The sequence below is a fragment of the Bidens hawaiensis genome, unplaced genomic scaffold, assembly GCF_021521415.1.
Source record: "Bidens hawaiensis isolate Kalapana, Puna unplaced genomic scaffold, B.hawaiensis_p1.1 tig00023079_1, whole genome shotgun sequence".
Taxonomy (NCBI): domain Eukaryota; kingdom Viridiplantae; phylum Streptophyta; class Magnoliopsida; order Asterales; family Asteraceae; genus Bidens; species Bidens hawaiensis.
Genome location: NW_027493616.1, coordinates 404 through 19,455, shown reverse-complemented (window position 1 = coordinate 19,455; position 19,052 = coordinate 404). Strand labels below are relative to the sequence as shown.

General features: G+C 35.4%; 2 pseudogenes across 1 annotated transcript; both read right to left on the bottom strand.

Moving 5' to 3' along the window:
• Positions 1-1,831: 1,831 nt before the first annotated feature.
• On the bottom strand, positions 1,832-16,730 carry LOC143566933 (uncharacterized; annotated as a pseudogene).
• Positions 8,266-11,133, bottom strand: LOC143566919 (G-type lectin S-receptor-like serine/threonine-protein kinase At4g27290; annotated as a pseudogene). Its single transcript, XR_013141311.1, has 2 exons — positions 9,652-11,133; positions 8,266-9,461 (listed from the first exon to the last, which is right to left on the bottom strand). The product of XR_013141311.1 is annotated as a G-type lectin S-receptor-like serine/threonine-protein kinase At4g27290 (transcript).
• Positions 16,731-19,052: the final 2,322 nt, after the last annotated feature.

The following is a 19,052-nucleotide window of genomic DNA, read 5'->3' as shown; positions in this document are numbered from 1 at the left end:
ACAAGGGTTTTGAATGATATGGCTAGTCAAATAGGGTGTATCCTGGCCCAATTCCCATTCTCATGCTTGGGTCTCTCAGTGGGAGCCAACATGAATAGAATTGAAAATGGGTCTTACATCTTTGATATTTTCTGCTTCATCCCCGGCGAAAGACTTAAAATTCTAAAGGTGATAATGGAAACCTTATTGACATACTACTTTTCCTTATTTAAGACCCCCCCCCCCCCAACCCCCCAAAAAAAAGATTATTGACCAACTTTAAACAAAGCGGATGAAAAATTTTAAGAAGTAATACGGGGGCAACAAAATATGTTGGGTTAGTTGGGACAGAATTAGTTCTCCTATAGGTGGCTTGTTGTTACCCCCTTTCATAATAATAACATAACCTTCATGGGTGAAAACGCGCTAGTGAGGAGAGGAGAGGGGAGGGTGATGGGTGGGTGTGGGTGACTAATTGTTAATGATTTTCATTGACTGAAGTTGTAAGTGAACACGTTGCAATTATATGCGTGTATAAAGAAAGAATGAAATCTGGTAAAAAAAAAAACAAGAAGAACCACGGTAGTCGGAATTTCAAATTGTCGATACGCTTTCTGGCTCGCAACCGGGCGGAGGCTCTCTGTTTGCTTGCAATGTCGACTCCCCTTTATTTGAATACCCGTCTATCCTACCGCTTTTGACTCAACTATTAGGATCAAGTGTGTAATTATTAAACTTTGAGGACCAATGGTGCAAGATCTACAAAGCACATGGACAAACAAAACCATTAACTCTTAAAAACTTACATGTGCACGCACTTGATGTGCGCAATTTTTTCGCTACACACATACATATTAATACTTTAGCAGCTTATGTTTCTTTAGTTTGTGGTGATGGTCATCATATTTTTTAGTCACTAAACTCCTCCGATGGTTTGAGAGCATGGAGAATGTTTTCATCCATTGCAAGTGTCCCGATCACTAAAAGACTAGCTTTGCTTCAAGCATCTTTGACCTAAGAGCCCTAACCTGGTGGAATACCATCAAGAATACCCAAAGAGCTGAAATCACTAGGGCCTAGCCATGAGATAATCTAATGACCCTCACGAGAAAGGAGTTTTGTCCCAAACATGAACTCCAAAAACTTGAAACCGAGTTTTGGAATCTCAAACAAGACAACGGTTATAACTCCAGTTATTATTCAAACCGTTTTCCATGAGTAAAGTTTGTTGAATCCCCACCTTGTTACACCACTTGATATAGCCATCTTGGACTTACTATAACAATTCAAGATGTCGTGCTTAGTCGTAACTCGTCCACCATTGCCAAAGCCATTTCCCTTGCTGCTACTGTATCTGAAAATCACGTTAAGGTCGGGACCTTGACGCGAAAGAATGCAAATAAAACCATGGAAAATGCTACTACCGAACCCACAGAGGAGGTTAAAGGTGAATCCTCTCCTAACCTCATCAACCAACCTCACAAAAATTATAGCAACCACATCAAGAAACGCAAGAACTATGCCTTAACCAACTCAATTCCCACACCAGCTCATGACCCTCAAACCCAAACCCACAAGAAGCCTTACATCGGACCTCACTCTTTGTGTAGCACATGCAAGTTTCATGTTGCACCCCGCCTGAGGGTCTAGGCATATGACCACAAGTTGGTACCTGGTTTATAAATATATCAAAGTATATGTGACAATCTTTTCATTAAATATTATATTCAAGAACTCAGGATTTGAAGACCCGATTGGTATTACAAAAGTGTTTTAAGAAGTAGTATTAAGCATAAATCAATTTAGGAGTAAATATTATATAAAACAACATAGGCATGAAAGACTAGATATTCTATCGAGCATCTAAGTGCGTTATTGTGACATCATTAATTGATTTATGTGTAGACACACTCTCTTCAGTGAAAAACGCTGGTTGTTTTGGCGGAGGCAATGCAATTTTGTGATTCAACATCACAACTACAAATGACATAGTTGGTCTATCTTCTGCATGATGTTGCACACATAACAAACCGATATGTATTGATCGTAGTATTTCAGAGTCAGCGCAAGCACTCCTTAATTCAGAACTAGCAAGCTCAAGGGATCTGTCTTTCTTATGAAGTCTCCATGCCTAAACAACGTCACCATTAGAGTACAATACAACAATCATAAATGCAAACAATTCTTTCACAGTGAAACTTATGCTCAACGTTAAAGTTGCAGTTTTATCTTATTTTAGGGGGGAAGACGAATATACATCTTTTTTACAATGAGAAAACCTGGCTTATGAAATAAAAATAAAAAATCAAAACGCAAGTTACATTATCAAGTTAATGGACTTTATTAGCCATTTTTACGTTCTGGTTTAAACTAATGAAATCCCACTCATTGGTTTAATTAGTTTCGTTGCCATTTTTCAAAGATATTCGAACGAGATTAAAATATTTCAAGACATTAAAAATGTTCCATTTACTTGAACATGATGACTAGCTATATATTTTCTTTTATTGTACTTTCAATCATATATTAAATTTTGTTTTAAAATAAATAGTGGAAACAAGTTGATTAAACTTACATGCACAATAAGGTTATCATTGTGTTCTTCATGAGAGAAGTCTCGGTTTTTCTTCCCACTCACTATTTCTAATAGCAAAACTCCAAAACTAAATACATCTGATTTAGTTGAGAAAAACCCAAGCACTGCATATTCTGGAGCAATGTAACCGCTACAAAATTTTATTATTTAATCAATGCAAATAAATGTAACACATTATCAACATTTTACTGTACATGTAGTTCTAAAAAGCCCTGTATGGAAACAACAACTAGTTAAACTTCCCAAAATGAATATGGTTATCATATTTGGTTTTATTAGTTCTTACTAGGTTCCAACAACTTTGTTGGTATTGGCTTCAGTCTCATAGCCGATAAATCTTCTAGCAAGACCAAAGTCTGATATTTTGGGGTTCATGTCACCATCCAATAAAACATTTGAAGCTTTTAAATCTCTATGAATAACCCGAAGCCGAGAATCCTGATGCAGATAAAGAAGACCTCGAGCAACCCCATGGATAATATGGAACCTTTGGGGCCAATCAAGTATTGAACTCGAACTTACGTCTACAATATTAACTATATGATTATTTTCTGCATAGTAATATGTTCTATGTTTGTGAAGAAATTGAAAGCATTACTAGATAAACTAATAGGCATCACAAACCATTAATGTAATTAGACATTTCAAATCTAAACAACAACACAGTTCTAGCAAATTAAGCAAAAGAAAATAAATTATCAGAATATAGAAACATATATTGGCATTTGGAGTGTTGAATTTGCTATCTAAAACTGACTGCACATTTTTTCTCATCATTCTCATAGGATTATAGGAATGCTGGTCATCAAAAGAATCCGTTGATCAGAATGTTACTCTTTCATGCATTAAAATGAATACTAGACATGGAAATTTTGACCCGTTTGTCTTTGAATACTGACAAATAAAAGAGTTACACAAGATCCACCATTGTGTAATTTCAATGCATAAAACCTAGTAAAATGTTTTATGTTCAAAACCTCATATTATTGTTGAAAGTATATAAGTTTGTGATGGTCATATTTGGGACACTAATCATTAAAATTTAATAGTCTAGGATAAATAAACAAATATTGGGCTATCCTACTGCACCCTGACAACCAGTACCATTAATTTGGGCCTCTTTTGCTACCATTATAGAATACTAAAATGAGCTATGGCTTTCAAAAAATTCAAACACCATGGTTCACATGAAAATGCACCAACTTTAGTACATCAAATGATATAGTATAGCTAATTTGATGGGAAGAGAGTCGAACCATATATTGTTAAATCCAAACTTTTGTTGGACATGTATTCATAAATCAACATTGTTTCGTCTCCTTGAATGCAGTATCCTAAAAGCTTAACAAGATTTCGATGCTGAAGTTTGGCAATACATCTAACTTCGTTCTTGAACTCATCAAGCCCTTGTCTTGAAGATTTTGACAATCGTTTGACAGCGATTTCTCGACCATCCTCCAACACACCCTGAATTATTCCAAACAATTATTATTATTTAATTCAAATGTTGCTAAAGACTTTTCTCTATTCACTAATTCCCATTATGATATGTGCCCCACTCAATTCGTTGTTGAGCTAGAGTTATAAGTGGAAAAAATATATATATCGGGACAAATCATAATTAATAAGTGTTTGTCAAAAATCAATCAAGTCTTTGAAATGTTTATCACTAATTTCTAAATATATATTTTATATACTTTGTAGACTGGACCAAAGCCACCTTCTCCAAGCTTATTAGTAACTGAAAAGTTACTAGTAGACTTAGCGATCCTGGATAGGCTAAAAGATGGTAAATCAACATCTTCGTTTAGATCGTCACCAACAGAATTTTCATTAAGGTCATGCACTGAGTCACATATGAAGTGAGTTTTGAAATTATTAATAAAGAAAAAAGAAAATCATATAATAAATCTGGATTGACATCTGGAAACCTGTCTTATTGATTGTACTTCAAGACATACAATTTTGAAGCACACTTTAGAAATTGAACATGTTAGTCATATATATATGTGTTTATATGAGATTCGTTAATTAAAAGTGTTATATTGCTGGTTTTGGTGCGGTTCTGCACAAATACTTTCTCTAAATTTATTGTAAAATAAAATTATGTCATTTTAATGAAATATTAATGATGAGGTTATATGCATTTAAAATACAGGTACTTCTGATGACTATTTAGCTAGTCCTTTCATATAAGACCTTTCTTCATCATTCTTGTGTACACCGCAAGCGTTAGACCTATGAGAACCAAACATATTGAGCTTGGTACTATAATCATTTTCTTCTTGTTGGAAGCAGAACCATGAGCTGGAAAACCTTAAACACAAAGAAAAATATATATAAACTTAATTACACAATAAGCATGGAACTAATGAAAGGAATAAAAATATACAAATAAAAAAGTATAACGTTTAGTTTGTGTGCTATAGTTTTGAATCTTTGATGTATTCTAAACTATATTTATTTTTTGAAAAAAGAAAAGTCATAACAGCATATTACAACATATAGTATTCGATACCCTTAATCCCATTTCATATGTCCCGCAAGAATTGCAAGTTTTAGTATTGTTTGATAAGAACTGCCAATTTTTTAGTACGAGCTGACGGTGCTCGAAAATTTGAAGGTGACAACCAAAAGAAATCATTTGAAAGAAAGTGACTCGTTCATGCTTACTTGCTAATTCAGTAAGGGCCATCTTAATGTAAAGATCTTGGGTCTCGTCCCATTCTCGAATGTCCATTAGACCGTCAAACCATAGTAAACATCCACTTCCTGAAATATCCGACTTTGCATACGCGGTACAAGAACAGTTCCTCCTGCACTCCATCTCACATTCCTCTAGATTCAAATTCGAATGATACTGTGAACTTCGAGTGTCCGGGAGTTTCACACCTGGAACTCTTTTAAACCCAATTGCTTTCCCATTCCCACATTCTAAAGGAGTTCTCGGTACACACCCACTTGACCAGTCCGCCGCATTCCAATCATCAGGCTGTTTGGGCACAAAACCTTCCATACAACTACAGATAGGGAAGTTTCTGTTGTTACATATTCCATATGGACCGCATAGTCCATATGGTGAACAAGTATCAGTGGGTGCTATAGCCAAAATAGAAAGCCAGCTTTGGATGCGGTCAACCCAAATCATGCGTGTGACAACACCGTCAGGGTTCAAATACATCCGCAAAACAACTGAACTATCAACTTCTTCAATTCCATAATATATCTCCTGCTCGTTGAACACAAACTTAATTGCTGATGGATTTTCTCTCAAACTCGGCATGCCATTAAACCTCACACCATTCCATGGTCCAAACCTCGTGCGGAAATTAGAACCCTGTTTCTGAAACACCTGTGGAAAGCCATTTGTATCCATCAATATTACATACTTACCCGGAGAAGGATCATCAAGGCTCTTCCATGATGTAAATTGCCTGTCTATGCCTGTATTCAAGTCCTTACCGATTTTCATACCCGGGAGATAAGTGTCTCCAGGGTAATCAAAACTTTGCCATAAAATCATACTTTCTTCCCTTATAACAAGCTTTCCATTATCTAAAAGCTGTGCTATAGGATTTCTAATATTTAAATATTTATAAGAAGATGACCATATAGTGGAATTAGTATTACCAAGAGACACAAGTTGCAGGATCCCATTGCTACCGAGTTTGAGGATGCTTGAAGCAGTGTTTACTGGTTTCTCTCGATTTGCAACCCATACAACGGTGCCACTAGAAACCTTTTTGTACCAAATTCCCAAATATCGGTTCTTGCCGAGGCTGAAAAATCCCAGTTCAAACATTCCACCAGATGAAACAATGGTGTCACCATCCCTAATGTGTTCGCTTTGGAATAACGTGTCTACTGCATTAGAACTAAATAGCATAGAACATGAAGCACAGAAGATAAACAAAAGTATGGCTAGACCCTCCATGAAGGTGTTCTTCCCATTTTCAAAGATTATCTAGTTATTCAGCTTTCAAAAATTTATTCATGCCTTGCAAGACGGTGCATCTGCCATTTGTTATTCAACACTGGACTATTTCAAAAGTCATCTAGAGGTCTTTTAATGGTTCCGTTGAATTGTCATCACTTATTCTTTCCTATTGTTTTCTTTGTTTGAAGTAAGTTATTATATATTAGGAAAACCAGATTATATTAATCCCATATTTTGTTAATTTGGTCGATAATAATTTCACCTCAGAAAAGTGTTGCCAACGGTCTCACCTTTCATACTATTTGTTGCTGTTGGACCATTATACGGGCGTCCTTAGAGCATCCACAATGGTAAAATGTTGTTTTTGTTTCAAACCGACATCTTCGTATGCCAAATCAGATTTTAAACCAACCTCCAAAACATCAATTTCTCCTCTGGTGAACAGTAAATAGTTCTTGTTTAAAACCACCACCTCCGGCATCCACCTCACTATCTATTTTTCCATTAATGTTATCTATATATCCATTTATATCTTTATAATAATACATAAAATTAATAAAAAGTTGATTGAATTTATATATAACTTTCTAGTATTCATTTAGTTAAAAAAAAAATCAATTAATGTTTTTTAGTTCTTACTAAGTTCCAACCACTTTGTTGGTATTAGCTTCAGTCTCATAGCCTTTAAATCTTCTAGCAAGACCGAAGTCTGATATTTTGGGATTCATGTCATCATCCAACAAAATATTTGCGGCTTTCAAATCTCTATGAATGACCCGAAGCCGAGAATCTTGATGCAGATAAAGAAGCCCACGAGCAGTCCCAAGGATAATGTGAAACCGTTTGGGCCAATCAAGCATTGAACTTCGACTTACGTCTACAAGTCAACTATTTGGTTAGCTATGCATAGTAACTCAATGCGTCTAACAGGTAAAAATTAAAAAGAATAACATAAAATATTAGGAAAACCAGATTATATTAATCCCATATTTTTTTAATTTGGTCGATAATAATTTCACCTCAGAAAAGTGTTGCCAACGGTCTCACCTTTCACACTATTTGTTGCCGTTGGACCATTATACGGGCGTCCTTAGAGCATCCACAATGGTAAAATGTTGTTTTTGTTTCAAACCGACATCTTCGTATGCCAAATCAGATTTTAAACCAACCTCCAAAACATCAATTTCTCCTCTGGTGAACAGTAAATAGTTCTTGTTTAAAACCACCACCTCCGGCATCCACCTCACTATCTATTTTTCCATTAATGTTATCTATATATCCATTTATATCTTTATAATAATACATAAAATTAATAAAAAGTTGATTGAATTTATATATAACTTTCTAGTATTCATTTAGTAAAAAAAAAATCAATTAATTTTTTTTAGTTCTTACTAAGTTCCAACCACTTTGTTGGTATTAGCTTCAGTCTCATAGCCTTTAAATCTTCTAGCAAGACCGAAGTCTGATATTTTGGAATTCATGTCATCATCCAACAAAATATTTGCGGCTTTCAAATCTCTATAAATGACCTGAAGCCGAGAATCTTGATGCAGATAAAGAAGCCCACGAGCAGTCCCAAGGATAATGTGAAACCGTTTGGGCCAATCAAGCATTGAACTTCGACTTATGTCTACAAGTCAACTATTTGGTTAGCTATGCATAGTAACTCAATGCGTCTAACAGGTAAAAATTAAAAAGAATAACATAAAATATTATGGTTCACACAAAAACACATCAATTTTTGTGAGATTATATAGTAAATATCATGGAAAGAGAATCGGACCGAATATAGTTAAATCCAAACTTTTGTTGGCCATGTATTCATAAATCAGCATTGTTTCGTCTCCTTGAATGCAGTATCCTAAAAGCTTCACAAGATTTCGATGCTGAAGTTTGGCGATACATCTAACTTCGTTCTTGAACTCATCAAGACCTTGACTTGAAGATTTTGACAATCGCTTCACTGCTATTTCTCGACCATCCCCCAACACACCCTGGAGTTTTCAAAAGAATTTGCATTATTTAATTTTTCCAGAATATATTATTAACTTTTCCAGTCTATTAGTTTGGTTACCATGTCAAATATTGTTTTTGAACAACAATTCCCAAATCTATATGATAAATAAACTCAATAAAAGGATGCCTCCTATTACAGTTAATTCGTTCAGTTTTCATCCGTGTTTATTGAGAATTTATCTATGCGTTTATTTTTTCTTTCAGTATGTATCAGAAAAGTAAATATTGAATTAATCCTAAAAACTCTATACAAAGTTAATCACTAATTTCAGAAGGGTTGTTACCTTGTAAACTGAACCAAAGCCACCTTGTCCAAGCTTATTGGTGATGGAAAAGTTGCTTGTAGACTTAGCAATCGTAGACAAGCTAAAAGATGGTAAATCAATATCTTCCTTCGGACCGTCATAAACTGATTCTTCATTGAGGTCTGGTACCGAGTCACATAAAAAGATAAATATGAAATTGTTATAACTAGAGACAAACATTTGAACAATCAAAAGCACTAATTAGTTTGGAAAGCAGACTATAGATTGTACATCAAGACATACAGTTTTGAAGCACAATATAGACAACTGATCGATTAACAAATCTTGTGTTAAGCAAACATTAAAACATTAAACTATTTAAATATTAATGCATTTCTAATGATATTAATAAGGAGGTGTTATGCATTTAAAACATTTTCAGGCTAATTTTTCAATATGACTAATAGACCTATATTTGATCTATTCATAAAGGAGCTTAACTTGGCACCACTATTGAAAAAACACACATTTACCATACCTTGCCTTTTCATGTATAACCTTTTCTTCTTGATCCTTAGGTACACCACAAGAGCTAGACCTACCACAAGCATACATATTGAGGTTGACACGACCGCTATAATTATCGTATTCTTTTTGTTGGAAGCAGAGTCATGAGTTGCAAGACCTTGAATACACAAAGAAGAATAGAAAATCACATAATAGAATAGTAGTATTATTAATTGTCAATACATGTTTGCCCTCATTGATTGTCTAATGTGAATAATACCAAGCAAAAGATGAAAAAAGAGAGTTGGTTAAAAAAAACCAAATGAATAAAATCAATAAATACATCAACTCAAACAAAGGGTACTTACTAGTTAATTCAGATCTGGCCATTCTAATGAAAAGATCTTGAGTTTCATTGTATTCTCTAACATCCACAAGCTCATTAAACCAAAGCAAGCATCCACTTCCACCATTTCTAATATCTAAATTTGCGTAAGCTGTACAAGAGCAATTTCTCCTGCATTCGTTCTCACAATCCTCAAGATTCATACTAAAATTGTACCACGAACTTCGGGTATCTGGGAATTTCACACCTGAAACTCTTCTAAACCCATTCTCACTTTCATTCCCACAATCGAAAGGAATTCTCGGTACACACCCACTTGTCCAGGCTCCCGCGTTCCATTCCTCCGGGCGTTTGGGCTCAAAACCTCCCAAACAACTACAAATAGGGAAGTTTTGAGTGTTACACGTTCCATATGGACCGCATAGCCCATATTGTGAACAACTATCTGTTGGCGCTACAACCAAAAATGTAAACCAATTTTGGGTGAGGTCAACCCAATTCATTCGTGTCATACCACCTTCAGGGTTGATATATATCCTTGAAACAACCGCACTATCAACTTCGATCTTATAATATATCTCCTTCTCGTTGATAACAAATTCGTTTACTGCTGTGGGGTTTTGTATCAAACTAGGCATGCCATTGAACCTGACCCCGTTCCATGGTCCAAACCGCGTGTGGAAAACAGAACCCCCGTTTCTGAAATATCTGTGGAAAGCCATTCGTATCCATCAATATTACATACTGACCCGGAGAAGGATCATCAAGGCTCTTCCATGATGTAAACTGCCTGTCTATGCCTGTAATCAAGTCTTTACCGATTTTCATACCCAGGAGATACGTGTCTCCAGGGTAATCAAAACTTTGCCATAAAGTCCTATTTTCTTCCCCTATAACAAGATTTCCGTTATCTAAAATCCGTGCCACAGGATTGTTAATATTATTTGAAGATACTGAAAAAGATGACCAGATAGTGGTATTTGTGTTACCAACAGATACAAGTTCGAGGATCCCATTGCTACTGACTTAGAAGATGCCTGAAGTAGTGTTGAGAGGTGTATCTCTATTTGCAACCCAGACAACGGTGCCATTCGAGACGTTTTTGTAGCATATTCCCAAATATCGATTCTTGGAGTTATCGGGGCTGAAAAATCCCAGTTCAAACATTCCTCCGGTTGAAACAATGGTGTCACCATCCCTGATGTGTTCGTTTGGGGACAAAGAGTCGTTTGCAATAGCGGTTGTTAATATAGAGGTTAAAGCAGCAAAGAATAACAAAAGTATGGTAAGACCCATCATTAAAGTATTAATCTTCAGCTTTCAAAGAAAACTAGTTGTTAAGCTTTCAAAAACTTAATTCAATTTGGCATTGAACCAGAAAATTAATATCTGCCATTTGATATTCAACATTGGACCATTTTAAAAGTCTAGTAATTGACTAATCTGGCAAGTAACAACTGAATATTCTACTAAAGGACAATTGTTTCACATGAGGCGTTGAATATTTATCACTTATTGTTTTCTACGTTACTGTGTTTGTGATTTGATATTCAGCGTTGAAAATTTATCAATTTACAAAACTTTTGTCAGTTGCTATTAACATTTAGTTGGACGCTTTGGATGATCTTGATCTTGATTGGAACATGGTTCCGCAATGAACCAACATGGCTCTCATACCAACTAGGCCAAAGAGATCATTGAATCAATCATCATAACAAGAATATTAAACGAATAACAAAGAAAATAGATTAAGTATAAAAACACAAACTTGAATTGATCAATTGACAGTCAGTGAAAGTTTAGATGGTGATCATCAGCTTTTATATTGTCAATGAACAGATCGACGTGTCGATTCGCCAATCAACACTATCATAATCTAAACAATGTCTTTTAAACGATGTAGTACAATCAGTTCTATATTAGATGCTAGCCCTATGACACTTTACAAATACACAAATGGCACAACCTAAATTTTACACTAATTACATAACTGACTCTAAATTTGTATCAAACAACTAAGGCCAAGCTTGAAAATACAAGTTTAAATACACTTTAGCTATATTACAAAAATCTACATGCAATTCTAAACATAAACTTATTCAAAAGTATATGGCACAACAAACCATATGGACATAGACATGAAAGACTAGGTATTCTATCGACCATTTAAAGTTGTTATGGTGACATTATTAACCGAGTTATGTGTTGGGGTCATTGAAAGTTCAACATTTTCACACGAACCCACTTCAATGTAAAATGCAGGTTGCTTTGGTGGAGGTAATATACTCTCGTGATCCAGCATCACAACCACAGATGACATAGTTGGTCTATCTTCCGCATGATGTTGCACACATAACAAACCGATATGTATTGAGCGGAGTATTTCAGAGTCAGTATGCACATCCCTTAACTGAGAACTAGCAAGTTCAAAGGATTTGTTATCTTTAAAAAGTCTCCATGCCTAAACAATTGCACAATTAAAGAGTAAATTCAGGAAATTTCTTCAAAAAGAAGTTATGATTGATCACTTTTCGCCATATTATTTTACAATAGTGGAATAAGTAGGCTAAACTTACGTGTCCAAGAAGGTTATCCCTTTGTTCTTTATGAGAGAACCCTCGGTTTTTCTTCCCACTTACTATTTCCAATACCGAAACTCCAAAGCTGAATACATCCGATTTAACTGAGAAAAGCCCATGCACTGCATATTCTGGAGCGATATAGCCACTGCAAATTATGAAGTTTTCATCAATACTAATAAAAATGAACGTCTGTAATTGATATAGCAAATATTTGGTTTTACTAGTTCTTACTAAGTTCCAACCACTTTGTTGGTATTGGCTTCAGTCTCATAGCCTTTAAATCTTCTAGCAAGACCAAAGTCTGATATTTTAGGATTCATGTCATCATCCAACAAAACATTTGCAGCTTTCAAATCTCTGTGTATAACCCTAAGCCGAGAATCTTGATGCAGATAAAGAAGCCCTCGAGCAATACCATGGATAATATGAAACCGTTGGGGCCAATCAAGCATCAAACTCCTGCTTGCATCTAAAAAAATTAACTCGCTTAGTTTTGGCATAGTAATTCCATGTTTTTTTGAAGAAACTGAATGCATCACTAGATAAAGCTACTATTATGCATCTTAATCCAAAGTAATTAGACACTTCAAATATAGGCAACCAAGATACTTCTAGAAATGCAAAAAAAATCAATATAGATGGGCTGATAAATAGTGGAGAGTTGTATTTGCTATCTTATGCTCCTAGATTTGTTTTTTTAAATTTTCCTAAGATTGTTGGTTGTCAAAACAGACCGGTTGAGTAAAATACTCCTAATCTTTACCAGAGATGAAAGTTTTTACTCATTAAATATGATCGGGGCGATCCAACATAACAAAACATCATGTGTGCCAATAGCCCAAAAATCGTACTTTGCAAAAAAGTGATGATGGAAAAATGAAAAATACTTTCATGTGGTAGGTGTTTGTCCATAACTGCTTATTCTAGTTTTTTTTTCTTCCGTTTTTGGGATAGAATGACGGCTGTTTGCCAAAAAAAAACACAAATACCAAATATAGTTAAGTCTCATGGAAAGAGAGTCAAACCAAATATAGTTAAGTCCAAACTTTTGTTTGCCATGTATTCATATATCAGCATTGTTTCATCTCCTTGAATGCAGTATCCTAAAAGCTTCACAAGATTTCGATGCTGGAGTTTGGCAATACATCTAACTTCGTTTTTGAACTCATCAATCCCTTTCCGTGAAGATTTTGACAATCGCTTCACCGCTATTTCTCGACCATCCTCCAGCACTCCCTAAAGTTTTCCAAACATATTCTTAATGACCGATAACAGATATTTTCAAGTTCATGCCACCCATCTTGATACATGAGGCTTATTAAAAGTTGAAATTCAATCACTAAAATTTCTGAAGATTTGTTACCTTATAGACAGAACCAAAGCCACCTTGTCCAAGCTTATTGGTGATGGAAAAGTTGCATGTAGACTTAGTAATCATAGACAAGCTAAAAGATGGTAAATCAATTTCTTCCTTTCGACTATCACTTATAGAGTCTTCATTAAGGTCTAGAATTGAGTCACATACAATGATACAAAGTCATATGTAGAGTTATTTTAACAGGAAAAAACATATAATAAACCATGTAAAGACGTTATGAAAGTAGACTTAGATGGTACTTCAAGACATCTAGTTTCGAATCATGATCCAGGCAGTCAAGTGTTTTACAGACAATATTAGTATATATACTTTTTAATCCAAACCATCAATAAGTATGTATCAACTATGATTACAAACAATATTACAGTAGTATACTTTTTTATAAAACTAAGTATTATGCTTAATGGTTTTCTTTTCACCATTTTTTTTCTCTCTTATTTGACCCTAATGAGAAAAGTATATATAACAGCATGCTGACCTTACCTTGTCTAGTCATGTAAGACCTATTCTTCTTTTTTCTTGCATGCATTGCAAGAGTTGCACCAACCAGGACCAAACATATTAAGCCAACCACTATAATTATGGTTTTCTTTTTGTTGGAAGCAGGGCTAGGGGTTGAAGAACCTGTGCCGGGGGTTGCAGGACCTTGAATACACAAACATATATATATAAATAAAAATACGAAAACCTCAAAGATTAAACAATGGAATAGTCTTACTAAGAGCATCTCCAGCGGGCAACATTCCCCGATGTCCAGATCTACATGGCAAGCAAACGGACTTGTGGGGCTGAAGTCTGATTGTACAGTTGGTGAAAGCAAACGACTGACAACCTTGCTGGGTGGGCCATAACCGTCGCCCTTTCATCCAAAATCATCAAACTCAAAAACGAAATACCATCGTCCATCGCAATATTCGTTCCCTCAAATTCCATTCCTTTGAAATCGAAACCCTAATCACTAATTCAACAAGATCCGTGTTTTCACCCAAATATCAACTTTTGTATTTAACCCAGAAATTCGTTATCAATATTAAGCATAAGAAAGAAGTTGAAACACTTACTTGATTTCCTCAAACGAATCAAAAACGACAGTCTTCGATCCGATTCTAAATCAAGTTTTGGTTGGAATGAAAATAGATGCAGGCACCGCTTTACCAAACCAAGAAGAAGATAAAGGGAAAGCTTTATTATAAATATAAATATTATTTTAGTCTTGGAAGAAATAAACTAATAATAAAAAATCATTTTATATAATTTTTTCAAGTCGTTGATTTACCACAAATTTATTATCTATTAATTTTTAAATTATATTATATTATTTAAATGTATTTAATTTTTAAAATATCAACGTATTTATTTTTTAAAGGAAAAAAGCATTAATATATTGTAAAAGTAATTAAGTTATATATAAATTAATTATAAAGGTAGGTGATGATGTGGGTGTTTGTGGAGGTTTGTTGTTGTGGAAGAAAGTTGAGATTTTTAAGAAAAGTTTGGAATATGATGTGGCGCTGACGTGACGGTTTGTGAATGTTTGTTGTTGTGGATGCTCTAAGACTAAGCTTTGTGGGTTAGCGCCCCAAGCCACCTCACCATCAAATCTCCCCCAAATCATAAGGTGCCAAGGGCATTGAGCTCCCTTGGGCGCTATGTCGCTACCATGTTAACGAGCGCAAAAATGTATGGGGCCACAATTTTTGCCAACCAATCAAATTCACTATTTCAGATTTTTATAAAAGAAAATATAAAGATTAAAAAATAATTATGTTTTTCAGCGTGTTTGAGTGAAAAGTTAGTGAGAGCCCATGTTTTTAGTAAAACAAAATTGGCCGATTGGTTTGCAATGAAAAATCATCAACTCAAACAGTGCTTACTTGTGAATTTGGAAAGGGCTATTTTAAAGTAAATATCTTCGGTCCCATCCGATTCTCACTAGATCACCAAACCATAGCAAGCATCCATCTCCACCACTTGTAATATTTGATATTGAATACGCTGTACACGAACAATTCCTCGTGCACTCCGTCTTGCATTCCCCTAGATTCGTACTCAAATTATACCATGAACTTCGGGTATCTGGGAGTTTCACACCTGAAATCACTTTAAACGCATTCCTATCCCCACAACCCAAAGGGGTTCTCGGTACACACCCACTTGACCAGTTTCTTGCATTCCATTCCTCGGAACGCTTGGGCGCAAAAACTTCCATGCAACTACAAACAGGAATGTTCCCACCGTTACAGGTTCCATATGGACCGCATAGTCCATATTGTGCACAAGTGTCATTAGGTTTTGTAGCTAAAATGGTTTGCCAAGTTTGGGTGCTATCAACCCAGCTCATAACTTTGATATTCCCATCAGGGTCCAAATACGTTTTCGAAATAGCCGACCCATCAACTGAAATCGTAAAATATATCTCCTTCTCATTCATGACAAAATCTTCATAACAGGCATCACGTTTCCTATGACACTAGACAGACCAATAATGCTAAGCCCATTCCATGGTGCAAACCTCGTGTGCAAAACCGAACCCTGTTTCTCAAATAACTGTGGGAATCCATTGGTATCCATCCATATTACATACTCACCTGTAGAAGGATCATTAGGACTCTTCCACGATACCATCCGCCTGTCTATGCCTCTAATCAAGTCCTTACCGATTTTCATACCCGGGAGATAGGTGTCTCCAGGGTAATCAAAACTTTGCCATATAGTCCTACTTTTTTCCTTTATAACAAGATTTCCATTATCTAGAAGCTGTGCCATAGGATTAAATATAACTTTCGTTGGCGATACAATAGAAGATGACCAGATAGTTGTATTAGTGTTACCAACAGAAACAAGTAGCAGGATCCCATTGTTGCTGACTTTGAGGATGCCTGAAGTGGTATTAAGTGGTGTATCTCTATTTGCAACCCAGACAACTGCGTCATTTGAAACGTTTTTGTACCATATTCCCAAATATCGGTTCTTGGGGTTACCCGGACTGAAAAATCCCAGTTCAAACATTCCACCAGATGAAATGATTGTATCGCCATCTCTGATGAGTTGAGTTGGGGACAAAGTGTCTATTCCCATTGAACTTGTTAACATAGAACATATTACGCCGTAGATTAACATAAGTATGGTAATACCCTCCATGAATGTGTTCTTATCTCTAATATATCAACTAGCTATTTAGTTTTTCAAATATATTCATTTGGGAGTGCATGAGGGTAATGTGTACATATAACATTTGATATTCGACTTACTATTTAATCTGATAAGAACGTTTTACTGAAGGCTATTTTTTATAAGAGTTTTTGTATAGTTATCTCTTAGTCTTCTCAATTTCGGGAGTAAACTGCGGTTTTTGTTCTTTTGGTTTGTTCAAATTTGTTATTGTCCAAAATATTAAAATTTAAATTTTAGCTAATATCAAGATGTTTTTTGCCCAAACTTAATGATTAATTTTGCTAGTTATTAAAGCCTAGCTATAATCCGAGATTTATTTGTAATGGTTATAAGAACTTAAAAGTATCTTTGTTACTATTGATAATTGTCTACTGTTAGTCCTAACTGCGTTACTCTACAAATAGCAATTTCTTTTGATAGCAAAGGTTGTTAATGATGCTCAATTGCTAGTAACTAGTAAAGAACCAAGCAACCATGTCAGGAAAAATTTCAACTAGGGGCTCAAACCGCCTTAGCCAGACCCGATACCTCCGCTTAGGAGTTTTGTCCTTTGGACCGTGTCCGGCCCCTCTGGAACCCGTGGTGTTGAGGGATTCGCCCTCTTACACCTACTTCATTGCTCTAGAAAATCATAATATTCTTGAACAAACGTGCACTTCAAACCTTCTAACATGTATCAATATTTATTTAGACTTCTATTTAGTCTTAATTGCATTCAACTAACTAAAATAATTTGATAAAACTTAAATCGTCAACATGAGCCGACCTATCAAAAAATCACTTTTAATTGACACAAAAATTAAAGGAAAATTGGATTTAAATAATCTCACATTTAATGGATTGGCCAATAATAATCCCACCCCCGGTATTTCCCGCTGGCAAGTCCCACCTTTTTAAGGTTTTATGTTTTATGATCCCCCGTTAAAAATAATTAACGGGGTTAAGTTTTAGCTGATATGGCTAGTGACTTGGCATTTTTATTTTCCTACATGGCTTTTACCTATATTTTTATTTTCTAATAATAACAATAAAAATATCTTAATCTCTGTAAACTCACCATGTCCAAATCTATCATCATCTTCTTCACCTTCTCACCTTCATCATCTCTGTATTATCCTCAAAACCTAACCCTAACTCACTTCCCATGGCTCTCTCCGTCCTGACCTACCACGGCTTCATCCTCAAACCCTAACCCTATGTAACATCCCGAAATTCTAAGAATAAATAATTAATATATTATTTATTTAAGATGGAAAAATTTACTTGAGTTAATATAAAAATAGTAAAATTATAAAGATAGAATGATAAGTAGGCTAATTAGAGGTAATTAGTTATGGACCAAAAAGGAAAGATGGGCCTAAGGTCCATGGGTTTAAGGGAGTATAAATACCCATTAAAACCCTAATCCTTTCCATTTTCATACATCTCCACACCATAGCCTCCACCATCAAAACACACACTCAACCCAATTCCCATTTTTGAGAAAAACACCCACAAAGATACAAAGATTCCCGGAGATCTAGCCGTCGGATCGATCTCAAATTTTAACCGAGTATTCAACACATATAAATGAAGTTTTCCACCGAAAAGATCTTCGATCAGAGGTCGGGAAGTTCGGTTTTTATCAGTAACACCACAGCAACTCAAAAGTAAAGATTTCGGCCACTGTTCAGCTATTCCGGCAACTGTAGCGGCGGTTTACGGCGAAGGTGAGCTGATGGGTTTTTAGATCGGGACGAGACGGTTCCGTGGCCGCTTGAATCACTCAAATCGGAGTTCGTTTGATATGGTTTTGAGCATCTCGAGTGATTTCATACAAAAACCTCAAAGGTACGTTTTTGTTAAAAAGGCTTACTTTTCATGAACGGATTTACATGAAAATTGGTAGGATGATAGATCGGGTCTAGATAAATCGTAAAGTTGCAAACTTGAAGATTAAAAAGGACTTAACGAACTCATGGTTATGAACGGCTCGTTTAAATAAACCCTAGATCTAGTTTTGAACGTTTTAGCCATAAAGGTTCAAGCTTTATGCTAGAAAAGGGTTAAGTCTTTATGATGGGTTGATAACGAGCGTAAAACGGTTAAGGAGGTTTGGGGTTTAGGCGATTAAAAGGATAATCATGGACCGATTAACCGTTACTGAGCTAAAATGAAATTAAAGATAGAAAAATATGTGCTGAAAGCATCAGACAAGGGTTCTCAGACCTGAGCCTCCATATGGGTTCTCGGTCAACGCGAGAACTCAGTCAACATGAGTTTTCAGTCAATTGGAGTTCTCGGTGACCA